This window comes from Ictidomys tridecemlineatus, unplaced genomic scaffold (assembly GCF_052094955.1).
Source record: "Ictidomys tridecemlineatus isolate mIctTri1 unplaced genomic scaffold, mIctTri1.hap1 Scaffold_696, whole genome shotgun sequence".
Classification (NCBI taxonomy): Eukaryota; Metazoa; Chordata; class Mammalia; order Rodentia; family Sciuridae; genus Ictidomys; species Ictidomys tridecemlineatus.
The window spans coordinates 10,239-37,405 of NW_027524947.1; the positions used below are offsets into that span (position 1 = coordinate 10,239).

At 42.2% G+C, this 27,167-nt stretch overlaps 1 pseudogene; it reads right to left on the reverse strand.

Moving 5' to 3' along the window:
• Positions 1 to 223: 223 nt before the first annotated feature.
• Positions 224 to 13,432, reverse strand: LOC144374436 (arylsulfatase D-like; annotated as a pseudogene).
• Positions 13,433 to 27,167: the final 13,735 nt, after the last annotated feature.

Sequence of the window (27,167 nt, forward strand, 5' to 3'; positions counted from 1 at the left end):
ACAACCAATAGCAGCAAAGTTTATGATGGCCATGATCAGAAGAGCACGGGACACCTGCAAACCCAGCAGTATCTCCCTGCACCGTGGAGACCAGCGGTCCTTCCTACCCCTGAAGGCACAGAGGCCAATTCACGAGGGATGTGAGCTGCTGTCCTCCTTGGGGACATGTGCCTCTCACGTAGTTCAGATGTCAGGATATTCGTGCAAGGACATGTCACCTGACCTGCGAGGGCTTCCACGTCTCCAGGAAACCCTCGCAGATGGAAGAGTCTACAAGTTCTTGCTTCTCTCTAGCGTGTCCCCAAGCCCTGAAAGAAGAGCCCTTTTCCTCCACGATGCTGAAAGCTAACGTTTTCTCTCTGCTTCCTGTAACGACTAAGGGTGACGCTGAATGAGAGCTTCTCACAAAACTAACTGCTAACGAAATGATTGGTTTTGTGCAAAATTAGACTATCACTGGGAAGAAATGAACAAACAAGTGACACGAGTGAGGTGTACTCTCCCCCGTTCTTGATCTTGACTTACCTACAAACCACTCCATCCCCTCCACGTTGTCTCTGTATAAACCATGGCAGCTTCTCCTGAGGAAGGCTTTCAAGGTCACCAGAGGAGTGTGGACATGCAGCCGGGACACAAAGAGGAGAAAGGGCCTGTCCTTGTTTGTGAAATTAGAAAACCACTGGAATTATGGACAGGAGATGATGGTGTCCACAGTGGACCTTGTATGTGCTGCGTCCGTGACCTGGGTTCACCTGCTGGGATTTCACTGTGAGGGGTCCCCTCAAAAACTCATGAGTGAGACCATGCAAGAAAGTTCACAGGTAAAATGATTAGATTATGAGAGGTGTGACCTAGAAGTGGATTAATCCACTTGGATGAACTCACTGGGTGGTGACTCTAGCACATGGGGTGTGGCTGGAGGAGGGAATCCCTGGGCTGTGCCTTTGGGGTCTCTATCCTGTCCCTGGTGAGCAGAGCTCTCTCTGCTTCCTGGTGCCCTGTCCTGAGCTGCTCTCCTCCTCCAGGGCCTTCCGCCATTTTGTTCTGCTCCCCTTGGGCCAGAACCATGGAGTCAGTTGGCCAACCATGGACTGAACTTTGGAAACCATGAGCCCCAAATAAACTCTTCCTCCTCCAAATGTTCTTCTTGGGACCTTTGGTCACAGTGGCAATTTTGTCTGAGTAAAACAATATCCATGGTCAGTATACTACAGGAAGATATTTTGAGAGGGAGTGATGGGATACCCCACCCACCCACCCTGTGTTTCAGAACATTGCCATCATTATTATTTTATTATTAGGTGCTGCTAATTTCTGACTTTCCCTAATTTATAAATTAAATTTCTTCATAGGTATGTATGCATAGGGAAATAGTTATATATTATACTATATGTATGAATATTTATTTATTACTTATATATGAATGGTTGGGTACTCTCTGGGGTTTCAGGCATTCCCTGGGGCTTGGAAAGAGTCCCTGATGCATGACAACTACTTGGATACTTTCCAGTGCAACCCGGTAACTCAACGCAGAGATCCAAGTGTGGAAACCAATTCATACAAAGAGGTTGGACCTTTCCTTTTTCTTTTTCTTTTTTTTTTAGCACCAGAGATGGAACCCAGGGGTGCTTCACCACTGAGTCCCTTCCCCAGTCTTTTTGATATTTTATACAGACAGAGTCTCACTGAGTCTCTTATGGCCTCTCTCAGTTGCTGAGGCTAGCCTCCTACTTGCCATCCTCCTGCCTCAGCCTCCCAAGCTGCTAGGATGACAGACATGGGCAAAGTGACTCCATAAAGAAATCCTTCAGCATATACACTGTGGATTACTATGTAGCCATGAAGAAGGATAGCTTCCTTTCATTTGTGAATGAAGTGTGAGTTTGGACCTTTTCAATGCTCCTGCTGCTATGGGACCCCAGGGTAGCTCATGGCTCAGAAACTGCCCCCCACCCCGGATCGTGAGGGTCTCCACCTTTGAATGTAGGCCGTGGCTTCCTGCAGCATCCGTCTGATGGTGCTCCCCACATCCATGGGCTGCTCGGTGACCTGGTGGTTCCGCATTAGCACACAGTTTTCCAGAGTTGCAGGAACCCACAGCTGTAGAACCACGTGGTGAAGACGAGGCTGGCTGTGCGCCCGACTGCAGTCTAGGGATCTGAGAGGAGGCCACTGAGTTTGGCAGCCATGGGTGTCAGGATGCCCAGAGCCAGGATTCGGGTGTAGCGGCTGAACCGGGCAGCCACTGTGACGCCCAGCTCTGGGGGCCTGTCAGGGTCGCAGTTGTTGATCAGGGTGAAGGGCAGTCCATAGAAGTAGTGGAAGCTATGGTTCAGCGGGTGGTGGCAGTAGTCACCGCCGGATGCGCAGCTCACGCCCTGGTGCCACTTTCCTGCTAGTGGAAGTGGGTGGTCAGCCACACAAAGGGCGCACGCTTTTGCCTGGGACAAAGAACCCCGAGGCCATTTGGATGCAGTCAGGGGAAATAAACCCTCAAAAGAGCAGATCCTGAATCAGCAGAGGCTATGAGTGACCTCAACCAAGACTTGCTTTTGGTTTTGGGTATCAGGGATTGAACTCAGGGCCACTCGACCCCCGAGCCCCATCCCCAACCCTTTTTTGTTTATTTAGAGACAGAGTCTCGCTGAGTTACTTGGGGCCTCGCTAAACTGCTGAGGTGGGCCTCTAACTTGCGGTCCTCCTGCCTCAGCCTCCCAAGCTACTGGAATTACAGGTGGTGGAGCCAGGCTCTGAAGAGCTTTCTGATTCCTTGGGGCTGAAGAAGATAGACAGGTTCATAGAAGGAAAGAAGGCAAAATATAAATCAAGAACCCCAAACCTCTGCAATGAGGAGAACTTCTGAACTGAAAACCATCCGAGAGGGCCGGAGTGGAGCCAGATACCAACTCAGGAGGCGGAGAAGGATGAAAGTTTTGTTTTTTTTTTCCTCCAGAGGAAATTGGTCCCTTGACATTTGGATGGGAGGGGAATCAGGTGTTCAAATACTTACGAGGCTGGTAGCATAGCCTTGTTCATTTGGGATTTTTGCAAAAGTGGTTTCATTGGCAGGAAGCCCGCCTGAGCCTGCATTCCAGTAGAGGACCAGGTACTCATTGTTGTCCATTCCTGTGGATCCCACAGCAGAGCAAGGTTCATGTTCCCTTTGCCAGGAACAGGTCTTAGGAAAGGGATTCTGAGCACCAGGGGACAGTGGGCAAGAATCTGGCTGTCAGCACTTGGGGAAGGTGGAGAAGTGGTGCTCTAGGTAGGAAATGGGTGCACATCAGAGAGGTTGTTGAATGTGCTATTGTGCACAGCATGACCCCACCACTGAGCATCATCTGCCCCAATGTCAGCTGCATAAGTTGGACACACCTTGCCTATCATGAGAACCAACCCAGTCTATCTATCTATCTATCTATCTATCTATCTATCTATCTATCAATCATTACCTATCATCCAGGTGCCATTACGTTGCATCTATCCCCTTTCTATCCACACATCATTTATCTGTCACCTGTATATGCATTATGCATCTGTCACCTCTATATACCTCTATCACCCATCATTAGCTATCACCTGTTCCTCTATTATCTATTGACAGGATTGCTATCAATTGAGCATCATTAATCCATCTCCTTCATTGATGGTATCACCGTCATCATCTATGGAGCATTGTATCTCACCTGTCAATCACCATATTTCTGCTTCTCATCCACAAATGATGGTGGTCATCCCATCCCAGAAGGCTCTCTCTGCACAGCCTACCAAGGGCACCTACCTGGCAATTTTATGAGACAAGAGCTGGTATGTGGAAAATATCAGAAGGAAAAGAACCTTTTTCCTGTACCAGACGTGCACAGATATTTGTGTTGGGTGTTTTTTCCCTGAGCAATTCTTTTCTCTGAGTATCAGCACGATTCCCGCAGAACCTGCAGTGTGCTGTGTGTCCCAGATCAGCTAGGGATGATCTAGACCTCAGTAAGAGGTGTGTGGTTATCTGTGACTCCCATTTGATTAACCCAGGGGTACCTAACCCCTGAGTCCCCTCTGTAACCCTATTTTGCATTTTACTTTCAGACAGGGTCTCACTGAGTTGCTTAGGGCCTCCTTTTGGCTGAGGCTGGCTTTGAACTCATGATCCTCCTGCCTCAGCCTCCCAACCGCTGGGATGACAGGCGTGTGCCACCATGCCCGGTATTGTGCGTAGGTTTTAACACCCACAGGGGCTGAGGGTCGTGAGGGGTGAGGGCATCGAGGTCCTGTTTGGAGCACACACTGCAGGAAGGTGACAGGATGGGACATTAGCTTTCAATTTCCCAGTATCTGCGGGATCACTACCAAGCTAGAGTGGCGATGGGGTCCAGGCTGCAGCCGGGAGCTGCTGTCCAGGGTCCCCGAGACACCCACCTGATTGGAGTGGCTCTGCTTGGGGTGCAGAGGGGGGGGCCGCCAGGTGCTGGGTGAGTCTCATGCCCCCCTCCACCAGCCGGTCGATATTGGGGGTCCTGAGAAAATCAGATGAATGTCCCTTGGGAAAGGGCTGGGAATGCTCTGGGCCTCAAACGAGGCCTACATGGAACTTCCCGGGGCTGCGTGTCACCTGTCTTAGTGCGCCCACTTCTCTGAGTTTGCAAAGGACAGATGAGGCTCACCCTGGGCGGTTCCTCCTACAGCCCTCCTCCCACCTCAACTGATGCCAAAGCAACAAAGAGCACCCCAGATTTTGAATTTTGGCTTTGGCCTGGAGGGCTGGCACAGAGACACCTTGCCTGTTTCACTTTCTGGGAGTCATGAATGACAGATGTTGCACAGTGATTATAAAAACGGGCTGTGAGAGACACCTTTGTCCAGCTGGGGAATGACGTGGGTTCTGAGCCCAGGGAGTCTGGGCTCAGCCAGGACCTTAGGTAGGTTCGGGGTACGAAATGCACATCTGTGTGGTGACATTCTCCTCTTAGGGTGGGTTACGGCGGACCCCTTGTCACAATAACACTGTGGTTACATCGCAGGGCTTCTTAGAGGAAGATGGACCCCAACAAAATTACATTTAAAGGAAGAGATGACTGATCTCACACACAAAGGCAAAGTTTTTGGCTTTTTCTTATTTTTTGGGGGGTGGTATGCAACCCAGGGGGGCTTGTATGCTTTAAATATCCCATCAGCATCCACGAAGGGTGCACCCTGAGTTTCCTACCAGGTTTCTCAGGTGCAAAATTCAAAGAGAAGATGAAAAACTTCACCTAAGAGCTTTTGCAGTCAGATGTGCAAAAATAGATTGAAAATCTCACTATAGATGCGAATCCCAAAGGCAGTGACCCAGCCCCTAGAACTCAAGGAATTCCCCAAGGACTGTCAGATGACAGGTGCTACTCTCTTCCCTTCTCCCTTGGAGGAGGCTGCATCTGGTGGGAGCTAAGCTATAAAAGCTCAGACCTTGTTCTTCATGCGCCTAAAGCTGACTACTCAGTGACCTCCCATAAGAAAAGTTTTGCTCCCCTGAGGACAACTGGAAAAGTGCAGAGACACTGGAGGTGTCCTACTTTGGGATGTGGTGCTATTGGTGAGCAGCAGGTGGAGACCAGAAATGTTGGTCAACATCCTACAATGCATAGGACGGGCCCATCACACAGAGTGATCTGAGCCAGTGTACCAGTAGGACCAAGGCTAAAGAACCTTGTCAGTCCTTCCATCCATCCATCTACTCACCCACCCACTCATTCATCCACCATTCAACCATCCATCTATAAATACATCCATTCATCCATTCACCCATTTGCACATCCACCAACCCACCCATCCATCCACCCACCCATCAATCCATTCACCCATCCACCCTTCTACCAATTTGCCCATCCAACCACCCATCTGCCCACCCATCCACCCACTCATCCATCCATCCACCCACCAAGCCACCCATCCATTCATCCATTCATTCAGGCACCCATCTATCCATCCACCCACCCACCCACCCACTCATCCATCCATCCACTCATCCACTGATCTATCCATCCATCCACCCACCCACCTATCCATCCATCCACCCATCTATCTATCTATTCGTCCACCCATCCACCCATCATCCACCCATCTATCCATCCATACATCCAGGCAACCATCTATCCATCCATCCATCCATCTATCCATCCATCCATCCACCCATTTATCCATCCATCCATCCATCCATCATCCATCCATCCAGGCAACCGTCTACGCATCCATCCATCCATCTATCCATCCACCCATCTATCCATCCATCCAGGCAATCATCTATCCATCTACCCATCTATCCATCCACCCACCCACCCACCATCCACCCATCTATCCATCCATCTATCCACCCACCCATCCATCTATCCATCCACCATAGGTGGATGGGCAGATAGACAAATGGATGATGCCTGGATGAAAACATGGACAGATGGGTGGGTGGAGGAATGGCTCATTCATAAATGGATAACTAAGATTCAGGCTGATGGATTTGGGGTAAAATTCTAGTGATTTGCTAACCCTGAGAATAAAGGACTCAGAACTGAGTACTATTTTATAAGCCTGTGTGTAACCCTCTACCCAGTTTAGCCAAAATAAGAAAATACCCCACCCTCTCTAAGATCCTCTGGCCTCCAAAGACCCCCATTCAGACCTTCTCCTGGCCACCATTTTGGCCCTGGCTCCCCCACACCCCACTAAGACATGCGTTTTGCCCTAGTCTCCAGACATACTGGGGATCAGGGTTTCTGTGAATACAGGATATTTGGAAATTAAAATAATCAATACAAGGTAAATCTGATCATTTAAATACTTGTACTACTATCTATAACTTAAATTGATGATACTATGACTTATGCCAAGTCTTTACTCAATTTTATTAAATAAAGAAAAGGGGGAACACAAGACCCCAGAGGCACACACTAGATCTTACAAAATATTTGATTTTTTTCTTAATTGTAATATTGAGAATCTCAGGGGATATAACTCAGTTGTTAGGGTGCTTTGTTCACATGCACAAGGCTCTGGGTTCAATCCCCAGTACCACCAAAAAAAATTGAGACTGCTGCTGAATTTATTGAATCATGTTCACTGCTGCTGAACATGATTCAGTAAATTAAATCAGGTTTGAAAAGATAGGATTTAAACCTGTCATCATGAAAATGACTGAAAAACCTGACACAGGAAGGTAAATCTTCTAACTGCAGAGTTTACAACCACGTAGCTTCATGAACTTGTCAGGTAAGCAAAAAATTATGAAGAGACTTCTATGGACCCATTTCTCAGATCTATTTTTTTAATTTGTTTTTTAGTTGTAGATGGAAACAAAATAAACAATTTTGTTTATGTTCTCATGTGGTGCTGAGGATCAAACGCAGGGCCTCGTACGTGCTAGGCGAGTGCTCCACCACCGAGCCACCACCCCAGCCCTCAGATCTATTTTTAATGTGCATTGTAGTGTGGACTGGAAAATCCACCCATGAAACTAGATTAATCCTACTGACTGTAGTGGTCAGTTATATGTCGATCCTATGGCAAACAGATTGTCTGGGTTTTTATTTGAGGAATAGACACAATAGGAGAAAGCTAAACCAGATAATCATGCTGTCCTTGGAAATTAAGACTATTTATCTTAACAGTTGTCCAAAGAGAAAGATTGTTGAAATAAAATTTTTCTCTATAGGCCAGTTGTTTACATAAGGTATCAACAAATGTAGGGTTGCCCTGATCATTCTACAATAGAAATGGGCACATTTCGTAAGTATTATTCCTGAGTATTCCTGAGTATTATGCAAATGTCTAGTCAGGACCACTCAAGAGGTCTAGAAATAGTGGATGCATTTAGTCTGGTCTCCTAGAATGGACAAGAATAATTACAGGAGGATGCCTGTCACCTGGAAGTTTATTGGTAATACCCTAACCCTCAGTGAGATGAAACCCAAAAGGATGTTAGGATGTTTGTGTTCTGCCTTCAGAATATCTACATCACTGACAGACCTAACAGACTCCTTACATGTGAGAATTAAGAGAAAAGATGATGACTATCCTATAGCCTGTATGAATACAACTCATCTGATGGCATCACTAGTTATTGCCAGCTGATATTTCAGAGCTATACTCTGCTGAAGTTAAGGTTCAGGTTTGACAAAGGTGCATTCCAGTTAACCAGACCTAGGCCAGCTCTGGTTCTCATGATCTTTGAAGTGACTACTTTAAATATTATCCCTTGCTTCTATGATACAGTCTTTATGGCTCTGTTTCAAACTTACAATATAGGGATTCTCTTAACGTTGAACTTCAATTCCTTCCAAGAGCTTTCATAGTCAGATAAATGCTCATGGAAAAACTAAAACTGAGTTAAAATGCTCTAAAGGCCACTGTGATTAATATTGTGACTGAGCCCCCTGCTCCGTGGTTTGTGGAGAGGCTGAAGCGTCATGCCAAATGAAGATGTCTGTGTTACCATTGCCAAGTGCAAGGCTTCCAAATAAAATCGAGAAAAGATAAAGAATCTTCTGATGAGTGTTTGGCAGAATAATAATAATAATAATAATAATAATAATAATAACAACAACAATAACAACAATAATAACCTGGATCTTCCAAGTTGGTTATGTCCAAGAGATAGTATGTTTTCTACTAATGCTTTTTGTGTTTCAATAGTAGATAATGATGACCTCGGACCAAGAATCCAGTGACTGAAAGATACAATTTCCCAATCGCCTTCAAATATTAAGGAAGAGCAAATATGTGGGTTGCCACTCTGAATGACCCCCTGCCTTCCAGTCCTGAAGCAAGAGGCTCTGATGGATCACTACATCAATCCCTGAAACTAACTCTCTCTCTCTCTCTCTCTCTCTCTCTCTCTCTCTCTCTCTCTCTCTCTCTCTGTCTCTCTCAATTTCTGTGAACCCTTAAGGTCAGAGGAGCCATCACAGAACCCAAAGAAAAAGGTATCTGTGTCTCTTGTGTGGTTATTTCCTGCAGCCCAGTTCTCCTGGCGTGACCCTGAGTGTTTTAGTGTGAGGAACCAGCAGCCAGTGATGCAGACATAATCCCTGTCCAGCTTTCTGACTCTTAAGCCTGTATGTACTGTGAGCTTCACCCTCACCATGTTGATGTCGTTAGATTTATATCTGCCCTTTTACATTCTATTTCTTATGTGTTTTTTGAGGGGGGTGGGGACTGGGGATTGAACACAGGGGCACTCAACCACTGAGCCCCAACCCCAGCCCTATTTTGTATTTTATTTAGAGAAAGGGTCTCACCAAATTGCTTATGACCTCAACATCTAAGGCTGGCTTTGAACTCATGGTCCTCCTGCCTCAGCCTCACAAGCTGCTGTGACTTGAAGTGTGCGCCACCATGCCTGGCCCTCTGAACTACATGACCTGAACTACATCTCTATTGCAAGTTTTATTTTGAGACAGAGTGAAGCTAATTGTGGAGGCTGCTCTAGCAGGTTACTGATCTATTTTTGTTATTATTGTTTTTTTTTTTTGCTGTTTGTTAATGAAAGTTTCTGATTTTTTTTAAGTGAATAAACTCATTGTAGACCTGGGACCTCCTGAGTAACTGAGGCAGTGAAAAGACCCCCTTGAACCCTTGATTTTTGCAATCACATCAGAAAGTTTTCAGACATGTCGCCCTGTAACAGGCATGAACTTCTTGAAGGGGAAGGGGACATTCTCAAGGGCGAGAGTGGGTCCTCTCAGACAGCAGAGGGACCCTGTTCCTCTTCTGCACTCTAGTTTTATTGGAGTCCATGGGAAGTTTCTAGAGAATCCTGCTCAGGTGCACTTTTGGACTTTTGACAGCAGGGTGACATCATACTTTCAAGTCTCAAAGGTCATGGCAACTCTATGTCACCTTGGCCCACGCTGAGCCATTCTAATTGGATTCTTATCCAAAAAATTATCCTTTCTTTCAAAATCTTGTCTGTGGAAAGAGTCACAAAGTCTGTCCCCACATAGTCACTTGGGTTCCTCTTAGGGGGTTTCCTGCCTGCATTTCTCATGCAGATCACAGGCAGTTGGCTGTGGAATGTGACATCTCCTATCCACTTGGGCCAGGCAGAGTTGCAGGTAAATTGCTTTTTGGAAATCATGCATGTGCAGGTCAGCACGGCGGGCCCATTTTAAAGAATTATTCTCTTAACCGTCTGTTCCCACCATTCTTGCCTGTGTCCCCTAAAAGACTAAGAGACACAGGTACAGAAAAAGCACAGCTTTTTCTGAAAGTGTGACAGGATGGAACATCTGGGCGAGTAGGCAAGTTGCAGTCAGCATTCTATCCTCTGGTTCACAAGGGTCCCCGCTTCCCACCCCAGTTCCTCTTTGGCAAAGTACTATGGGGTGCACCAACTTACAGATCTTCACCTGGGTTTCCCTGTGTCCCACTGGGCTGTTTAAAGAAGCATGCTGCAGGGCAGAGTGGCACATGCCTGAAATCCCAGTGGATTGGGAGGTTAATGCAGGAAAACTGCAAGTTGGAAGCAGCCTCTGCAGGTTAGGGAGGCCCTAAGCCACTTAGCAGACCCTGTGTCAAAGTAAAAAAGATCTGGAAGTTTGGCTCAGTGGTTAGGCAGTGCTCAGTTAAATCCCTGGTATAAAAACCCCCACATATTTTCATATAAAGCAATACACGCTTAGTTGTCCCCAACTCCCTTTGTCCTTTTGTGCCAGGAAAGTCTTCTTGGATTGAGTGCATGTTGGACCTAGTCACTTTTGACTTTACGTAAATCAACACTGTTTTTTTCTCTCTTGGTCAGGGTGACCCCTCCCCAACCTCCTGTGTGTCCAGAATGGTTCAAGTGCATGGACTCGGGATCTGCCACATCCACAGTCTGAGGCTGTACACGTTAATCTCCATTTTGCTCTACTTGCCCTCAGGCTGCCTTTCTTATATCTCAATTGTACATTTAATGCAAAATATTATATTCTCACACCCAGCCATGTTTGGTATTTTATTTAGAGTCAGGCTCTCATTGAGTTGGTTAGCACCTCATTTTTGCTGATTGCTAGATTCGAACAAGCAATCCTTCTGTCTCGGCCTCCTGAGCCTCTGGGATCACAGGCATGAACAACCATGCTTGGTTTCACACTCTGATTTGTCAACTTCTTCATTGGATTGATAGTAGCTTGGAGTCACCATCTGGACTTATTCTCTCAGGCCCATTACAGTTATGCTCACACCCACCTTCTTTGAACCACAATAAAAGGGATGCTCAGTGGCAAAGTGCCCCTGCCCTCAATTCAGTCTCTACCATGGGGGACAATAAAGGCACCTGGAATTCAATTCTCAGCCCTGGTAGCTATGTGTCCACTTTTCTACACCTGTGGGAATACGACTTTTTACACAATAGCCCCCTTGGCCATGGGCAATATTGTTCGGTAGAATGAACTTGGGCCAGTGAGCAGGATGTGATAGACTTCACGAAGCCCAACTTAAGAGTAGAGAAAAAAATTGTACTTAATTTCCAAGTGGGGTTAGACATGACAGGCAGTGTTGGCCCCAAGTGGCAATTTTTTATGGTTTATATGCAGGGTTAATGGGCCCAGGAGAGCAGGGATTTGGTTTCTTTCTGGTTGGACTATCAGTTGAAACCCAGGATGCTGAGAGTGCTGGGTCAGCTCCTGGGGCTATGTCGCTTCCTATGGCTGTGGCTTTTGTTGAAAACCTAGACATGGAAAGAATACACTGGAGGGGGACTTCCTCCTGACAAAGTGAGGTCAGTCTGTGCAATAGAGTGACATGCGTCCAGGGGGCAAGTGAGTGTGAGTTCACAGACAGGTTATAAGACCACAGATGCCTGAAGCTTAAATCCTACAGATAATACTAAATCCTAGATACAATCTCCCCTATCCATACATGCCTATGATTACCCTTTCTACAAACCTCAAAGTCTTTGTCAGCATCTGAAGACAGGGTAAGGACAGGGTTTCCTTGTCTTCCTGGTGTAGCTGCACTGGTCAAAGTTTCTTTTCTGCTTTGCATCACAACCTTATCTGTTTGGTTGTGAGTGAACACCTGACCAGACCTCTGGGGTCACCAGAGTTACATCTCTGCAGAAAACTTTCTAACAGTTGAAGTAGAACATCGACACTAAGCACAAAGCACCCATTTTATTTCCACCCCACATTGCTGCCCTAGAGGATCGCCCTCCTTCCTCCCCACCCTTTCTGCTGGGAAGGGAGCCTTGGGCATCAGAGCCAACCTCAGTTGCTTCCTTTCATAGATCAGGAGCCTCCTCAAAGAAACAGAGGCCAGGAGATGAGGAGAGTGACTAAACAGTTTTCAAATTGTTTTTATTTTTAGATATTATATATGAGTCATATATATGATATCTTTAAAAAGTGTTTCAAAAATTTGGAGACCGTGTCTTTCTAAATCACTTGAGGTTGCATCAGCTAGGGAAAAAAAAATATATATATAAATAAATATAAATATAATATATATGTATTATATATATTATATATAATATATTATAGATAATATTCTGATTAGATGTATTTGGTGTGAGAAATATATATATATTATATATATATAAATATATATTTTACATATAAAATATATTTTATATGTAAAATATATTATATAAAATATCCATTTTATATATAGAATATGTTATATAAAATACATATTTTATATAGAAAATATATAATATATTATATATGAAAGACCCCAGCCCAACAACATCAGGCCTAGTTGCAAAACCACCGAGGCATGTCACAAACCTACGCAGGCACCAGAGGTGTTTTTCAGATAATTAGTTAGGTGTAACCAGTTGAAAAAGGACAGAGAACCAGGTCCCCAGGCATCCCTGAATAAGCAGGAACAAGAGGACCAGAGTGCAAATATGTAGCTTTTATGTGGTTCTTTTTCAGTAGCATACAGTGAAAAACAACTTTGCCCTTTAGGTAATCTATATGCTGGGTTTAAAATTAATAAGAAACCTATTGTTTAAACTGCCCCTTTACCCTATAAAAATTTCTGTATCTCCAACCCGGTGTGCCAGCTCACCAAAGCTCCGGCTGAGGTTCTGCTGGGCACTCACAGGCGCCTGTGTCTCAATAAACCCCTCTTGCTTTTGCAGCCAGTGTTTCGTGTGATTCTCCTTGGACAGGGAAACGGGGGTCTTTCATTTATATTTTATAAAAAATATATGATATATATTTTATATATACAAAAAATATATAAAATATATAGTATATATATATAATACAGAATAAAATATTGTACTTTCTTTTTTAAGGTACTGGGGAATAAACCCAAAGGGGCTTGACCCCGTCCTCTGAGCTCCATCCCCACCCTTTTCAATTTATTTGAAAACAGGGTCTCACTGTTTGCAGATGCAGACCTGACCTTGGGCTCCTCCAGCCGCAGCCTCCTGGAGAAGCTCTGCTTTGCTTTTGTGTTGAGGTAAAACCCAGGGCCTCGCCATGCTCGGAAAGCACTTTATGGCTGAAGCCCAGCTCAGCGCCAGGCGTCACCTCTGTCACAGAGGCTAAGCCAAGGCTTCCCACCTTGATTCGTTCCTAGCACAGCCGGGAAGCTCCTCCTGAAAAGGGCTGGGACCAAGAATCTGTCACTCTACCCAATTTCAGCCAGTGATTGGACTATTCTAGCTGTCAGTCATAATCCAGAGGCGGGCCTGGAGGCCATCCATCCGGGTCGCTGGGGGGAACTGTCCAATCAGTGCGAAGAGGGAGGGGAAGGGCGGGCTTCTGCGAGCTCGCGGGCTTTTCTTCCTCACCAACTTGGCTACTCCTGCTCCAGGCCCCGTGTTCTCTGCTCCAGGGACCCAGGTGACTGCGCTGCCCGTGTTCTCGGGGATCTCGGGTGCCCAGAGCTTCCTCCAGAGGACGCCAGGTCACCAGAAAAGCCAAAAATGGTGAGTTCGCTGAAGATAGGTAGTCAGCACCTGCCTTGGGGCCTGGCGGGCGGGAGAGCTGCGGACTGGCGCACGGAGTCGCCGCTGTCGGGTGGCCCTGGGCCCCGTCCCCTGGTTCCCTGGGTTTGGAATGGTGGCTCAGGTCCCAGGTGTCCCCTTTGCTCTCTACCTGTGGCCCGCACTCACTTTTCCCAACGTGTAGGAAGCAGGACCATAAGTGCACCTTCCTTCTCCCAGTGGAGCTCCACCCAGTGGAGGTCCTCCAAATTGCAGGCGCCTCCTGCCTTCTAAAAGGCCACCTCCCTCCACCTCACAGCTGGGCCAGACATTCTTCTTCCCACTCGTTTCAAATAGACACCGTCTGCTAATTGTCATTATCGCTTAGTGAAATATTGGAAAGAATCAATCAATCTTCCTTCCCCTCTCCCTTTCACCCTCCCTCCCCCCTCCTTCCCCCTTCCCTCCCCCCTCCCTTTCCCCCTCCCTTCCCCCCTCCCTTCCCCCCTCCCTTCCCCCTCCCTTCCCCTTCCCTTCCCCCCTCTCTTCCTCTCTTCTCCTTGTTTTGGAATCTGGGCTGGCCTGCAGTTTGTGATCCTCCTGCTTCAGCCTCCCGCTTAACTGGGGTTACAGGCCTGTGCCAATGTCCCTGGCAAGAAGAACACTTTTGAAAGCATTTGTTTTCAATTTGTGAATATTATCCTTGAGGGGAAAGAATGAGCACTTAACACTTCCTTGTGTTTAGTCAGAATAACTGCTTTAAAGGGAATAAGTGGGTTGTTTATAGATCCCAGGGATATGGAATTCTGGGCTACATCAATAGAGTATAAGTGCTCCTTTTTCTGATCCTCCATGATGTAGAGTCACACCAGTCCTGTAGTTAGGTAAGCTCACAGGGTTATAATGATGTAGGCACTAAGGAGGCAAGGCACTGAAGGTAGTTGTAAACAGTTTTATCTGGCTGCAGCCAGTCTCAGAGGGCACTGTTTTTGCTGTAATCAATCCATCCATCCCCTGAACCCGGAGTTCAGGTGGTTTCAGAATTTTATACCCAGCATATAAGGGGAGAGGCTCAGAAGTTCACATTGTAATAGCAGGACCCCCAAATAACTCTCAGACCACACAGTCTCATTCCAGTTAAGACTTTATTGCTGGCCAGTGGCAGACACTCTGCTCTCGAAAGAATGAGATGGTCAGAGTGGTACCCCTGTCTTCAGTTGGCTCCATATTTAAGCACAAAAACCACAAAAGGGAAGTTTGGGGGTTCAGGCAAAATAAGCAAGCCTGAAAGTTGTGGTCAGTTAGTCTCCAGTTGGCCCCATAGATCATTCTGTGTTCTTGGGGAATTTTCATGAACAAAAGAATCCAAACTGCCCCAATAATGAGCTTTTTGAGTGTCATGGCTGAGTTCACAAAGTGAAGTCACCATAGTCAAGTTGTCACATCACACACATAAAAGCTGGTTTTTCTTTCTCTATTCTGACCAAGTTAACCCTTCAAGGACAGCACCTGAGGAGGGGAGAGCTTCTTCTCTTTCTTTCCTCCCCCACCAGCTGTTACCATGGAGCCCAGTTGGTGACTTGTCTGTGAAGCCCAGCTCAAGGCCAGAGGCCTTGTTTGCACATTTCTACAAACTATTATTCTGGATACAAGTGTGTAAAAAACTAGTAAAGGGGAGTCCAGCACCTGGAGTGCTGATTTCTTTTTTTTTTTTTAATTTTTGGTTTAGAGAGAGAATTTTTTTAATATTTATTTTTTAATTTTCGGCAGACACAACATCTTTGTTTGTATGTCGTGCTGAGGATCGAATCCGGGCCGCATACATGCCAGGCGAGCTGCCACTTGAGCCACATTTCCAGCCCAGGAGTGCTGATTTCTTCCAGACTAGCAGCCCAGTAAAATAGGGCAACACAAAAATAGGAAGTTTATCTACACTGAACTTTTTTGTGGATACTCTTTGTTGATAGTCCTAAAATTAGCCATGGTGCATATTTCTGGAGAAACCCAGTTATTTTATTTTTTTTTGTGAAAAAATTGGATGCCACTACAATAATGTCTGATTCCTTTACTGTCCTTCATCCCATGCTCTTTTCAGTATGATTTTCAGAAAGGATCTGGCTATGGTGCCCAGCCCTGGCTGAAAGTTGTGATCCTCCTGCCTCAGCTTCCCAATCTGTTGGGATTAAAGGCATCGACAACCCCAGCTACAGAAAATAGTTCATTTTAACCCAAATATTAATTATCATACTAAGGAACATAGATTCAAGTTACTATGAATGATGTGTGTGACCCTCCCTAGAAGAGATTACATCACTTCTTTCTTTCTTTCTTCGTTATTTTCTTTCTTTTTTTCATTGTTTTTTCTTTCTTTTTTTCTCCTTTTTAATATACCAGGGATTGAACCCAGGGGCACTTAAACACTGAGCCACATTCCAAGCCCTTTTTATATTGTATTTTCAGACATGATGTCACTACGTTCCTGATGGTCTCACTAAGTTGCTGAGTCTGGCTTTGAATTTAGCAATCCTCTTATCTTGGCCTCTCAAGCTGTTGGGATTACAGTTGTGTGCCACTGTGCCTGGCCTCCATGAACTTTTATAAAAGAAACTGTGTATCAGTGCATTAACCAATTGCATTGGTAGAAACATCAGATTGGTGGGATACAGAAAAAAAGTAAAGAAAATTTCTTCTGTATGTCTGTTATTGCATTCTGAGCTTTGGTAGATTTTAGAGACGTCTGGTCAGGTTAGTGAATATATTCTGAGAAGTTTTGAGATTGTGGTCTGATACAGAAATTAAGATGATTGGCTATTAAAGGGCTTAAGATAGCCCGAGATAATGTTTGCTCTCCATACAGAACCCTGCCTTTCCACCCTCATGGTGGTCTAGTTAGCTAAAGTCAAGTACTCTGAAGGTTCTTTGATGTAGATGCAACTGTATAGAGAACTTGAGTTCACAGCTGTAAAAATCTTGTGCTTTTTCTTTTGTCTTCCTTAGGTGTAGGCACCATGTCAGATTTCTTGGGCAGAGGTTTTCTTTGGACACATCACAGAGTCCCATGTTCTCAGCCAGTGTCCTCTCCTGGTGCTGCCACAGAGTGCCCACAGCTGTCCTGTGCCTTGCAGGGTGAACAGAATTTCAGGCCTTGGGTCAGCTGCTCCCAGAGGGCAGCCTGAGGTGTGGGGTGCAGCCTCTCAGGGAAGCTGCTGGGGGCCCTGGGCTGAGGAATCTCCTGGAAAAGGCCTCATCTAAACAGCTACTTCCTTGGGACTTTGTTATCCCCAAGCTCTGTTCCCATTCCTTGGAGACAGGCGGACAGTCAGCCTGTGGATGCTGGTGCTGAGGGGTCAGATCAGCAGTGACTCCTGCCCTTTTAGTCTCTCACAGTGTGAAGGAGCAAAACCTCTCCCAGAGCATAAATACCACCCACCCCAGTGAAGAGCTGTGCAGACCTGAAAAGCCTCATAGACTGGAGTCATGGTCCAGGTGCCTGGGAGGGTGATCCTGGATGCTTTCCATGAGCAAGGACAGGAGGAAGCATGTCTCCGCTGTCAGAGACCTTCCCTGCCCCTTGAGCCTGACACATCTGTGCTCCCTCAGCACCAAAGCTTTCTGTGTATCACTTTGAAATGATGTGCTCACTTATCTGAGGCCCAGGTTTATGTATTCAGAGCCAAATGGGATGGACTATTATTAAAGAGGCAAGAGAGAGGTGGGTTAAAATCCACCTTTTTTTTTTTGTTAAAAATCCCAGCTTACAACCAGATACAGTGGTGCACACCTGTGATCCTTCCTGCTCCAGAGGCTGAGACAGGAGTGTTGCAAATTTGAGGACAGCCTTAGCAACTTAGCCGGGCCTTATGCAACCTGGTGAGACTGCGTCTCAAAATAAAATATAAAAATGACTGGGGATGTGACTCAGTAGTAAAATATCTCTGGGTTTAATCTTGGGGGCATCAAACAAGAAAGAAAAAAAGAAAAAGAAAACATCTAATTGCCTAATTTACCTTTTGCTACCCCTGAGTATGTATAAAAAGTTTGTAAGATTCAGGTTTGTCTTTTCAGTGGTTTCAAATTGAAATCCCACCCTAGATTCCAAAATACCACGTAAGTTACAGAGAAACTCTGTCTTGCATTATTGCTGCAGAATTTGAGTCCAATTCTACCAAAAATAGTGGTGGATAAATTTATGAATGTGATTTCATGAAAACTAGTATCTGTTCTTCACAAGGTGATGATTTTGACCAAGGATGACAGTTTTTCACTGTTGTTGTCTGGACTTGGCAGGTTCAGGTTAACTGTGTGGTTTTTTTGTTATCAGGAATGAAACCCAGAGGTGCTTAACCACCAGCCCCTTTTTGATTCTTTTTTTGAGACAGAGTCTTGCTATATCGCCTAGGGCCCCAGACTCCTGAACTGCTGGGGTTACAGGTGTGCACCATCACACCCGTCTTCATTGTAAATTTTAAGGACAATTTTGGCAATACCTTGAATACCCAACTGTAGTCATTTAATCACTGAATATCAGTGAAGGAGTAAATGACACCTGTTTTCTGCAAAGGAGAGACCCATGTGTCTAAATAAGGGTGTTGATCCCCTCATCATGTCACCTAATTCCTGTTTCCTCCCAACTGCCTCCTCGTAGGGCCACCCCTTTGGGAGCTAGCCTTTTAGCTTATGAAACTTGGGAGTCACATAAATGCTCTCTCTATTCTCTCTGTCCTGTACAACATTTTGGCTGGTCTTAGATACACTTTACTATTTCCAGTTTTTTGAAAAGTATTTTTTCTTGTTGCTGTAGTTGGACACAATACCTATTTATTTTTATGTGGTGCTGAGGATAAAACCTAGGGCCTCTCATGTGCTAGGCAAGCACTCTACTGCTGAGCCAGAATCCCAACCCTAGTATTTTCAATTTTAGATATAGTTTTTCTTGAAGTTCACCTCCAAAATACAGTAAACCATGCCCTAAATTTCACAGAATTTACTGAAAAGCTCAGTGAGAGTTTAGATCATGGAAACATTCAGTCTTCTTTGTTAGAAAGTGTAGTGTCTTTCCACTGATTTGTTGTGTTTTTATGCCTCTAATTGTGTACCTTCTGTATCATAATCATTTTTATCTCTCATTACATGTATTTTACCAAGCTACTCTCCAGCCCAAGAGAATTAGTATTGTAGACTGTTGTTTATTTATTTGCTTACTTATTGAGTGCTGGGAATTTATGCCATGGACATGCTCATGCTTAGTTATCTTCCAGAAATAAATTTCAATTTGTGAGCAACTTTCTGGAGGTGGGCAAGTGTTTTACTGTGGAATAAACCTACAGGCACTTGACCACTGAGCACATCCTCAGCTCTTTTTCTTATTTATTTTTTCTTTTTCTTTTTTTCAATATATTGTATAGTTGTAGATGGATAGAATACCTTTACTTTATTTATTTTTCTATGCTGAGGATCATACCCAGTGTCTCACACATGTTAGCAAGTGTTCTGCCAGTCAGCTACAGTCCCAGGCCCCCTTTTTATTTTTGATGAAGACCAATCTCACCAAATTTCTGAGTGTCTTGCTATGTTGCTGAGACAGGCTTCAAACTTTTGCCATTTCCCTGCCTTGACCTCCCTAGTGGCTAAAATTACAGGTGCACACCACTACACTAGCAGTTGGAATGAGTTTTGAAGACTATCATCCAATTTCTTTCCAGATGAAAATAGTATTGAAAATCAGTTTTCTTGCTTTTCTTCATACTTTTGAAATTTGTAACTATGACTCTTCCTCTTTGCTTTATTTTTGGCATTATTATGAAAAAGGTATTTAGCATATAATATTGTTTCTTATATATGCATTTTTAAAACTTCATGGCTTGGTGGTTTATTTACTTCTTTATTAGATAAACTTTGTTTTTATGAGCAATTTTAGGCTTACATAGTTCATTAGTCAGTGTTCTCTAGAGGAAAAGTATCAAGAGGAAGTATGATTATCAAAGGGGATTCATTAGATTGGCTACTTGACCCGAAGGTGGATGTCCACAGTGGCCATCTGCAGGCTGGAGAGCTTGATAAGTAGTAGCTGCAGAGTCCCAGAGGCTGAAGCCTCAGAACAAGGGGGATCAATGGTGCTGCCTTAGTCCAGACCAAAGATTCTGGAAACTCACTAGAGAATCACTGGCAGAGTCCACTTTGGGAGAGTGAAGAATTTTGTCCCACCCAAGACACCGTTCTATTGGGTGGTGCTGCCTAGCTTAAGAAGGTCCTCCAGTTTGGCTCACTATCCCATATGCCAATCTTTTGTAGACATACCCTCAAGCTCATTAATCACCGACATGTTTTAATCCAATCAAGATGACAATTAAATGTGCCATTACACATAGTATCAAATACCCCTTCTCTCCAGCTGATAGTCGCCACTGTTTTAAACATATTGCATTCGTGTAGGGTGTTTGTTAGTTATTAAACCAGTGTTGAACATTTGATAAAGAGAATGGATGAAGCAACATGTTAGGATAAGCCAAAGTTCATCCTTTACCTTAGGGCTCCTCTTCTGTGTGATGTGATTGTGTGTTTCACGTCTTATAAAAGATAATGTCATACAGAAGAGTTTCACTTCTCTGGGAATCCAGTGTTCCACCCATTCATCACTCCTCCTCATTTCTTCCTCCCTCTCTGCTCCCTAAGTCCCTGTCACCCATCAGTTCTGCTAATGCATCTATAATGTTGTCTTTTCTAGAATGTTCTTGACTTGGAATCTTACTGCACTTGGCCATTTCAAACTGGATTCTCTCACTTACCAGTCTGCCTTTAAGGGTGCTGAATCTTTCCAGGCTGCAGAGCTCATTTTCTGGGTGATGCACTTTGGTGTGGTTAAACTTCAGCTTGTCCACTCAGTATTGAAAGGTGCATCTTCCTTGCATCTAGTTTTGGGCAGTTGTGGATATGGCTGCTGTAGGCACTGCAGTGAGGCGTCCTGTGCCCATAATTTTCACATCATTTGCATAGACACCTGGAGTGTGATGACTTAATTGTACATTTTTTTGCATTTATGATTAAATTTTGCATTTATGATTATGAGCATCATTCATAGTCTTCTTTTTATTATTTTTCTTTATTTATTTAATTTGGATAATATGATAACTTATGCCTCAGAAAGACCTAGGAGGTGTTAACTCAGCTTCTATATTCTGGGAAAAAAGTAGAAAATTGGTGAAAGAGCCTTGCCTTGCCTTTTGGGGAAGTAATTAGTTACTGAGTCTGTTTTTATTTCAGCAGCCATGGGCTTATTTATTTCGTGTATTTCCCCTTGTATGTAAGTTGTAGGAGATTGTCTCTCTCAAAGAAATGGTCCAGTTTCTGCAAGTTGTCTAATTTGTGTCAAGCACATTTAAAATAATCTTGAAGTCCCAATGCATTGTTGATGATGACACTTTTAAATCTGTTAGTAGGTTTTCAGTCCTTGTTGTTTTTTTCTTTAATATTATTATATATTTTACACTTTTTATTTTTTCTTTTTATGTGGCAGTGAGGGTTGAACCCAGTTTCTCTCAAGCACTAGGCAAACCACAACCCCAGTCCCTGTCCTCTGTATTCTTAGCCTTTTGACAGTTAATCAGTGATGCTGATGTTCATGAAGAACTTGATTTTGCAGACTGTGGATTTCCTGATTGTGGTTTCTTCCACACTTTTTCTGTTACCTACCTGTGGTTAATTTAGGTTTTCCTTGCTCTTCTTTCTCTGGTTTTCTGAAGTGGCAGTATCATTGGTTGCTTTTAGCTCTTCTTATCTGAAATGTGTGTTGGATGACTTAGATACCAATACAGCGCCACCTCTGGTGTTCTCTGTGAAATTCCTATGATGGGCTCATAAATGCAGGGTAAATTCAGTGTACATGAGTTGTATGTACAAGGTAATGATAACAGCATGAGTTGTATAAACAAGGTAATGATAACACCTGAAAGATGAAAAAAGTAGTAATTGAGGTGATACAGAACTCTATAATTATGGGGAATAATAATAAAAATTTAATAAAAATAGATACTGTTATCACTTTGGATATGCCTCTTTCCTCTGCTGTTCATCTGAATTTGATTCTCTCAAATAAGCTTAGGTGGGAAAAGTGCTTTTTGAATTTTTGTTTTTTTTTTGTTTTCAGGATTTTGTCAGCCAAGTCTTGTAATGCCCAGTCCTGAACTCACTTTTGTTGCTTTTTTACAACTTATTCTCATCTGCAGAGGCACAAACCCACTTCATTCACTTTGTTCAATAAACTGACTTTTTTTCTATCTTTGCAAACAATGTTTGGAATAGTCAGTCTATAGGAGGGTCTTTCATATGGTATAATATGGTTCTCAGACCCTGTGGGAATTGAAGGTAGTTCCCCTGCTGTTTTCCTATCATCTTCCCTGTGAGAAGGCTTATCTAGGGGCTGGGAATGTGGCTCAGGCGGTAGCACACTCATCTGGCCTGCATGCGGCCAGGGTTCAATCCTCAGCACCACATACCAACAAAGATGTTGTGTCCCCCGAGAACTAAAAAAAAAAAAAAAAATTAAAAATTCTCTCTATCTCTCTCCTCTCTCACTCTCTCTTAAAAAACAAAAGAAGGCTTATCTATCTTTTGTATTCCACCAACTCAGAAGAGAAGTATTTGTGGTCACAAGCTAAAGAACACTAGAAGCTATAAGATTTGAGAAAATGCAAGTAATAATTTTCTCTTAGACTTTTATAGGAAGTATGGCTATTTCATCAATTTGATAAAAATTTATATACTCAAAGCCATTCACACTGTGGAAGTCTTGTATTTAAATAATCCATAATTTTAAGAAATAATTTCTGGTTATTTCATTTCAATAAGTGACTTAATTTTTTTAGCCATATTAAAAATCAGAAATTACTGAAAATTAAATCTATGTGTTCAAATTTCCATCATGATAATGTGATCAGAATTAAGTAGGAATTAAGAGAACATTGTACAAAGTTGCTTTAAAATATGATTTAAACTTCCCTGCTTTTTCTGAGTGTAAGAAACAGGTTGATAAAGCAACGTTAAATTTCTAAATAGTATGTAAGTTTATTTGTGATTCATTTTTTCATACTAGTTTCCAGTGCTGAGGATATAGCTCAGTTGATAGAGTGCTTGCCTTGCATGCATAAGGCTCTGGGTTCAATCCCCTAGCACACAGGAGACAGAGAGAGAGAGAGAGAGAGAGAGAGAGAGAGAGAGAGAGAGAGAGAGAGAGAGAAATACCTGTTTGTGATGTAACTTATTGGTGTTCTTTGCTAAACCATTCTCATCATGTTAGATACTCACATGTTCTCTTTGCTTTTAGTTACTTCTGATAACTTCTGCCTTGACAATTATTTTCTTATGATCCTAATAAGGACTCATTTTATTATTTGGAACTAAAAAAACTGATTTTTACAAAAGGAGGTTTTCTACTGTTATATATATACTCTGATCATTCTAGTATTATATTTTGGAGATTGGCTGTTTTATTTCCAGCTTTTTAACCTATTCAATTTAAATTTGGTCAATTTACTGGCTAGTTTCCTATCATTTGTTTCATCAAGTGAATGTAGTTTGATCAATTTTATGGTCCCATTCTCTACTTTTCTACCTCATTGATATTGGTTTCTTCAAAGTCTCCCATCAAAGTCTCTGATTGGTGGTGGGGATAACTAGAAACTAAACTCAGGGCTACTGGAGTACTGAGCCTCATACACAGAACAATTTTGTATTTGATTCAGTGGCAGGGCCTCACAGATTTGCTTAATGCCTTGTTGCTGAGGATAGCTTTGAAGTTGAAGTCCTCCATCCTCAGTCTCCAGAGCTACTGGGATTCTAGGCTTAAGCCACCTTTCCCAGCTAGATCTTGCACGTCTTAATTTGATGTCATTTTAAACTTGCAAATACAACTATGTTGCACTTAAAAAAATATATTTTCATTCATTATGCAACTATTATTGTGGTAGCAAAATTTTTTTTGGGGGGGGTAATGTTTCTCTATAATTTTCTGTAGTACTTACTAAATTAAATATATATCATGTTAATGTCATGATATTGACAGTGTTTTACAACATTTAATATTTTTGTAGCTATGTAGTAACTAAAAATGAATAAGCTCATATTTCTTCAATCTTATATGACCCCAATGTAGCTAGTTTCAGACATACTTTTTACTGTTTGTACTCAAATTTGTCATTTTATGATGAGTAGGCCAATGACAAAATTTAGTTTCATTCAAAAAATATTTAATTTTATTTATTCAGGTTATCATCACCTTTGGTAAGCCTATAAAGAAAATAGCAGTGTGACTACTTCATAGGTGATTGTGAGTAGTTTTAGTAATTAATGTTACTACAATGTGTCCATTAAAAACAGCTAATAATTTACTCAGTGTACATTCATTGAAATATAATATTTTGAGAGACCTTTAGCATGACAGCATGAAGATATTCATGAAAGGTTAGCCCAGCAGAACTAGTGAACAGGAAAAAAATTGCAACTATTTATAATTGCTGGTCCAGAAAAGTAGCTCAAGAAAATAGACACGTAAAGGTACAAACAAAAGTATAAAAGGCAATAGAAATACACATTTTCTACTTTCTTAATGGATATTGAAAGCAACACATAAAACTGCATAGTTAGAATATATGTCCCTAGTTCCTCAAAAACTCTATCCTGAAAAATTAAAACAAAATCAAAAAAACCTCTCACTATGTGGTAAGCATTCTTAGTATTCTTCTTTATATTGTTTGACACATATTTTGAGGTTTCTAAAGAAAAACATGTAAAAAATAAAGAGTGTCTTCAGACTGAAGTGTTTAACATTTTTTTTAATCACCCACACACATACATTTGGCTGGGTACAAAAATTTTTGTTTAATTCTACTAATTTGCACTTTTTTTTTTTCAGAGTGCAACCAAAAGTTTCAGGATATGTATCTTCTAGTCTAGCATGTACCTAGTGCCACATTAGTTATTCACCAATGGAAGTCAGTCCTCAAAAGGCACTGATTAATTAATTAATTAATTTTTAATTTTACTGTGGAATTGACTTAAGTAAATGTATGGCTCTTTATTTTATTATTTTCATTTTTGTTCTTATTTGTACTGGGGATCAAATCTAGCTGTGCTCTATAATTGAGCAGAATCGTCTCTTCCTTAGTTGCCCAATTAGTTTTGTACTTTCATTAGTATCAGGAATTAAACGTAGAGGAACTTAACCACTGAGTTACTTGAAAAACTCTTTTTTTTTTTTTTTGGTTAAATTTCTGAGGTTGCCTTTAACCTTGAGAATTACCTGCTTTTTTTTCTGAGCTACTGGTATTGCAGAAGTTCACCATCATAACAAGGAATCTTGTACTTATTTGGTTGGTCTCACCATCACAACTTACTAAAATTATAGATGTACACCATCATGCCTGGTGCTTGCTGAGCAACTTTGAGGTACTGGGTTCAATTCTAAGCATCACATATACTTAAATAAATAAAAATTAAGAGTCCATCCACAAAAAGATACATACTTCACATTTGGTTTTTATTTTATTACTAAACTAATATTTGTTAATAAAACTGGTTATTAAACCCATACTATTATAATTAGGCTTTATGAAACTGGATAATGAATTAAAAGTAATGTATACATCCTGGTCTCAGGAGATTACAGTTCATCAGTTATTTACAATATATATCATGTTCCTTTGATTTGCAACTTTTAGTTATCTCCTTCAAATAGAAATTAAAGTAGAGGCTAATAAACTTGTAGACCATATTTGTTTCACCTAAGTGCTAATTTTGTAATTCAAAGAACTATTAGATAATTAATTCATTTTTAGTAAATTTCAGATATTAGTCATTTTAAGGGTTTTGGGGATTGACCCCATTGACACTTTACCAATGAGTCACAGCCTGAGAATTTTCATTTTTAAGGCATGGTCTCTCTATGTTGCATAGGACCTCACTAAGTTGTTGAAGTTGGACTCCAAGTTGCAATCCTTCATCAACTCAACCTTCATCATTTCTGTGATTACAGTAGTGTTCCACTGCCCCCTACAGTTATTAAGATTTTAAAAGAGGACAATTGAAAATAGATTGACCTTGCTTAGTTGGCTTTGTATTTGTAATCCTCTGGCCTCAGTCTCCAGTTTTACCAATGTATGTTAAATTGTGTAATTTGCCAGTTTTACCAATGTATGTTAAATTGTGTAATTTGCATCTTTGTGAATTACTCATATAACTTATGTGTAAATAACATGTCAGGAAACTTTATGCTCAGGATCTTATTTGTCAGCTTTCATTTTGTCTTTTAGTAAATGCCTTGTGACTCCTTTTTCACAAATCTGAGTGTCCCTATGCATAGTGTCTGAAAACATGGCTATTAGTTTTAGATGAGTTTTGTTTGTTTTAATGCAGTCTTGTTCCTTGCTATGTTAGAGTAAGACCCGGTGACATATGCAAGAGCATAGGTAAGAGAGATTCCTGACACTCAACTATAGCAAAAGCAGGAGTGAGGAGCCTGAGGAGCCCAGAGAACTGAGGATTGTGTGAGACTGAGCACACTAGTCAGCAGGGAGATCAAGTTTATAATCTACATAAAATAAATAGGCAATACAAGAAAGCATATATGTGAAGTATTAGAAGATTCTAGTTAATCATGTGAAATTTTTATCCACTCATAAAATAGCAACAACAATCAATATAGTATTAGCAGAATGTTAATTAGGACATAATAAATGTTCACTTTTGCAATAAGAAATATATATAATACAGTTGAAAATTGGCATTAGATATCTTTTCAAAAAGAGATAAATAGGCAGATATAGCAAGACATGCCTGTAATCCTAGGACTGAGGGCTGAGGCAGGAGGATTATAAATTAGAGGCTAGTCTAATACACTTAGAAAAACTCTCTGCCAAAAAAATCAAAAGGACTAGGGATGTAGTTCAGTGGTAAATGATTCCAGGGTGCCATCTGTGTCCGAAAATACAAAACAGAGAGAAAGAGAGTGAGGGGCTAAGAGAGAGACAAGGAGAGACAGACAGAAAGAAAGAAAGAAAGAAAAAAAGAAAGAAAGAAAGGGAGAGAGAGAGAGAGAGAGAGAGAGAGAGAGAGAGAGAGAGAGCGAGCGCACAAAGATTAAAAATATACATTTTTACATGGGTTTTGGCAAAACAGTCAAACACCTGTCATACTTGTGCAAGATCTTGGATTTGATCTCCATTGGTGCATGCACACACACACTCACAAACTATGAATATTAATTCATATAAGAATATTAAAAACTTGACAACTTTAC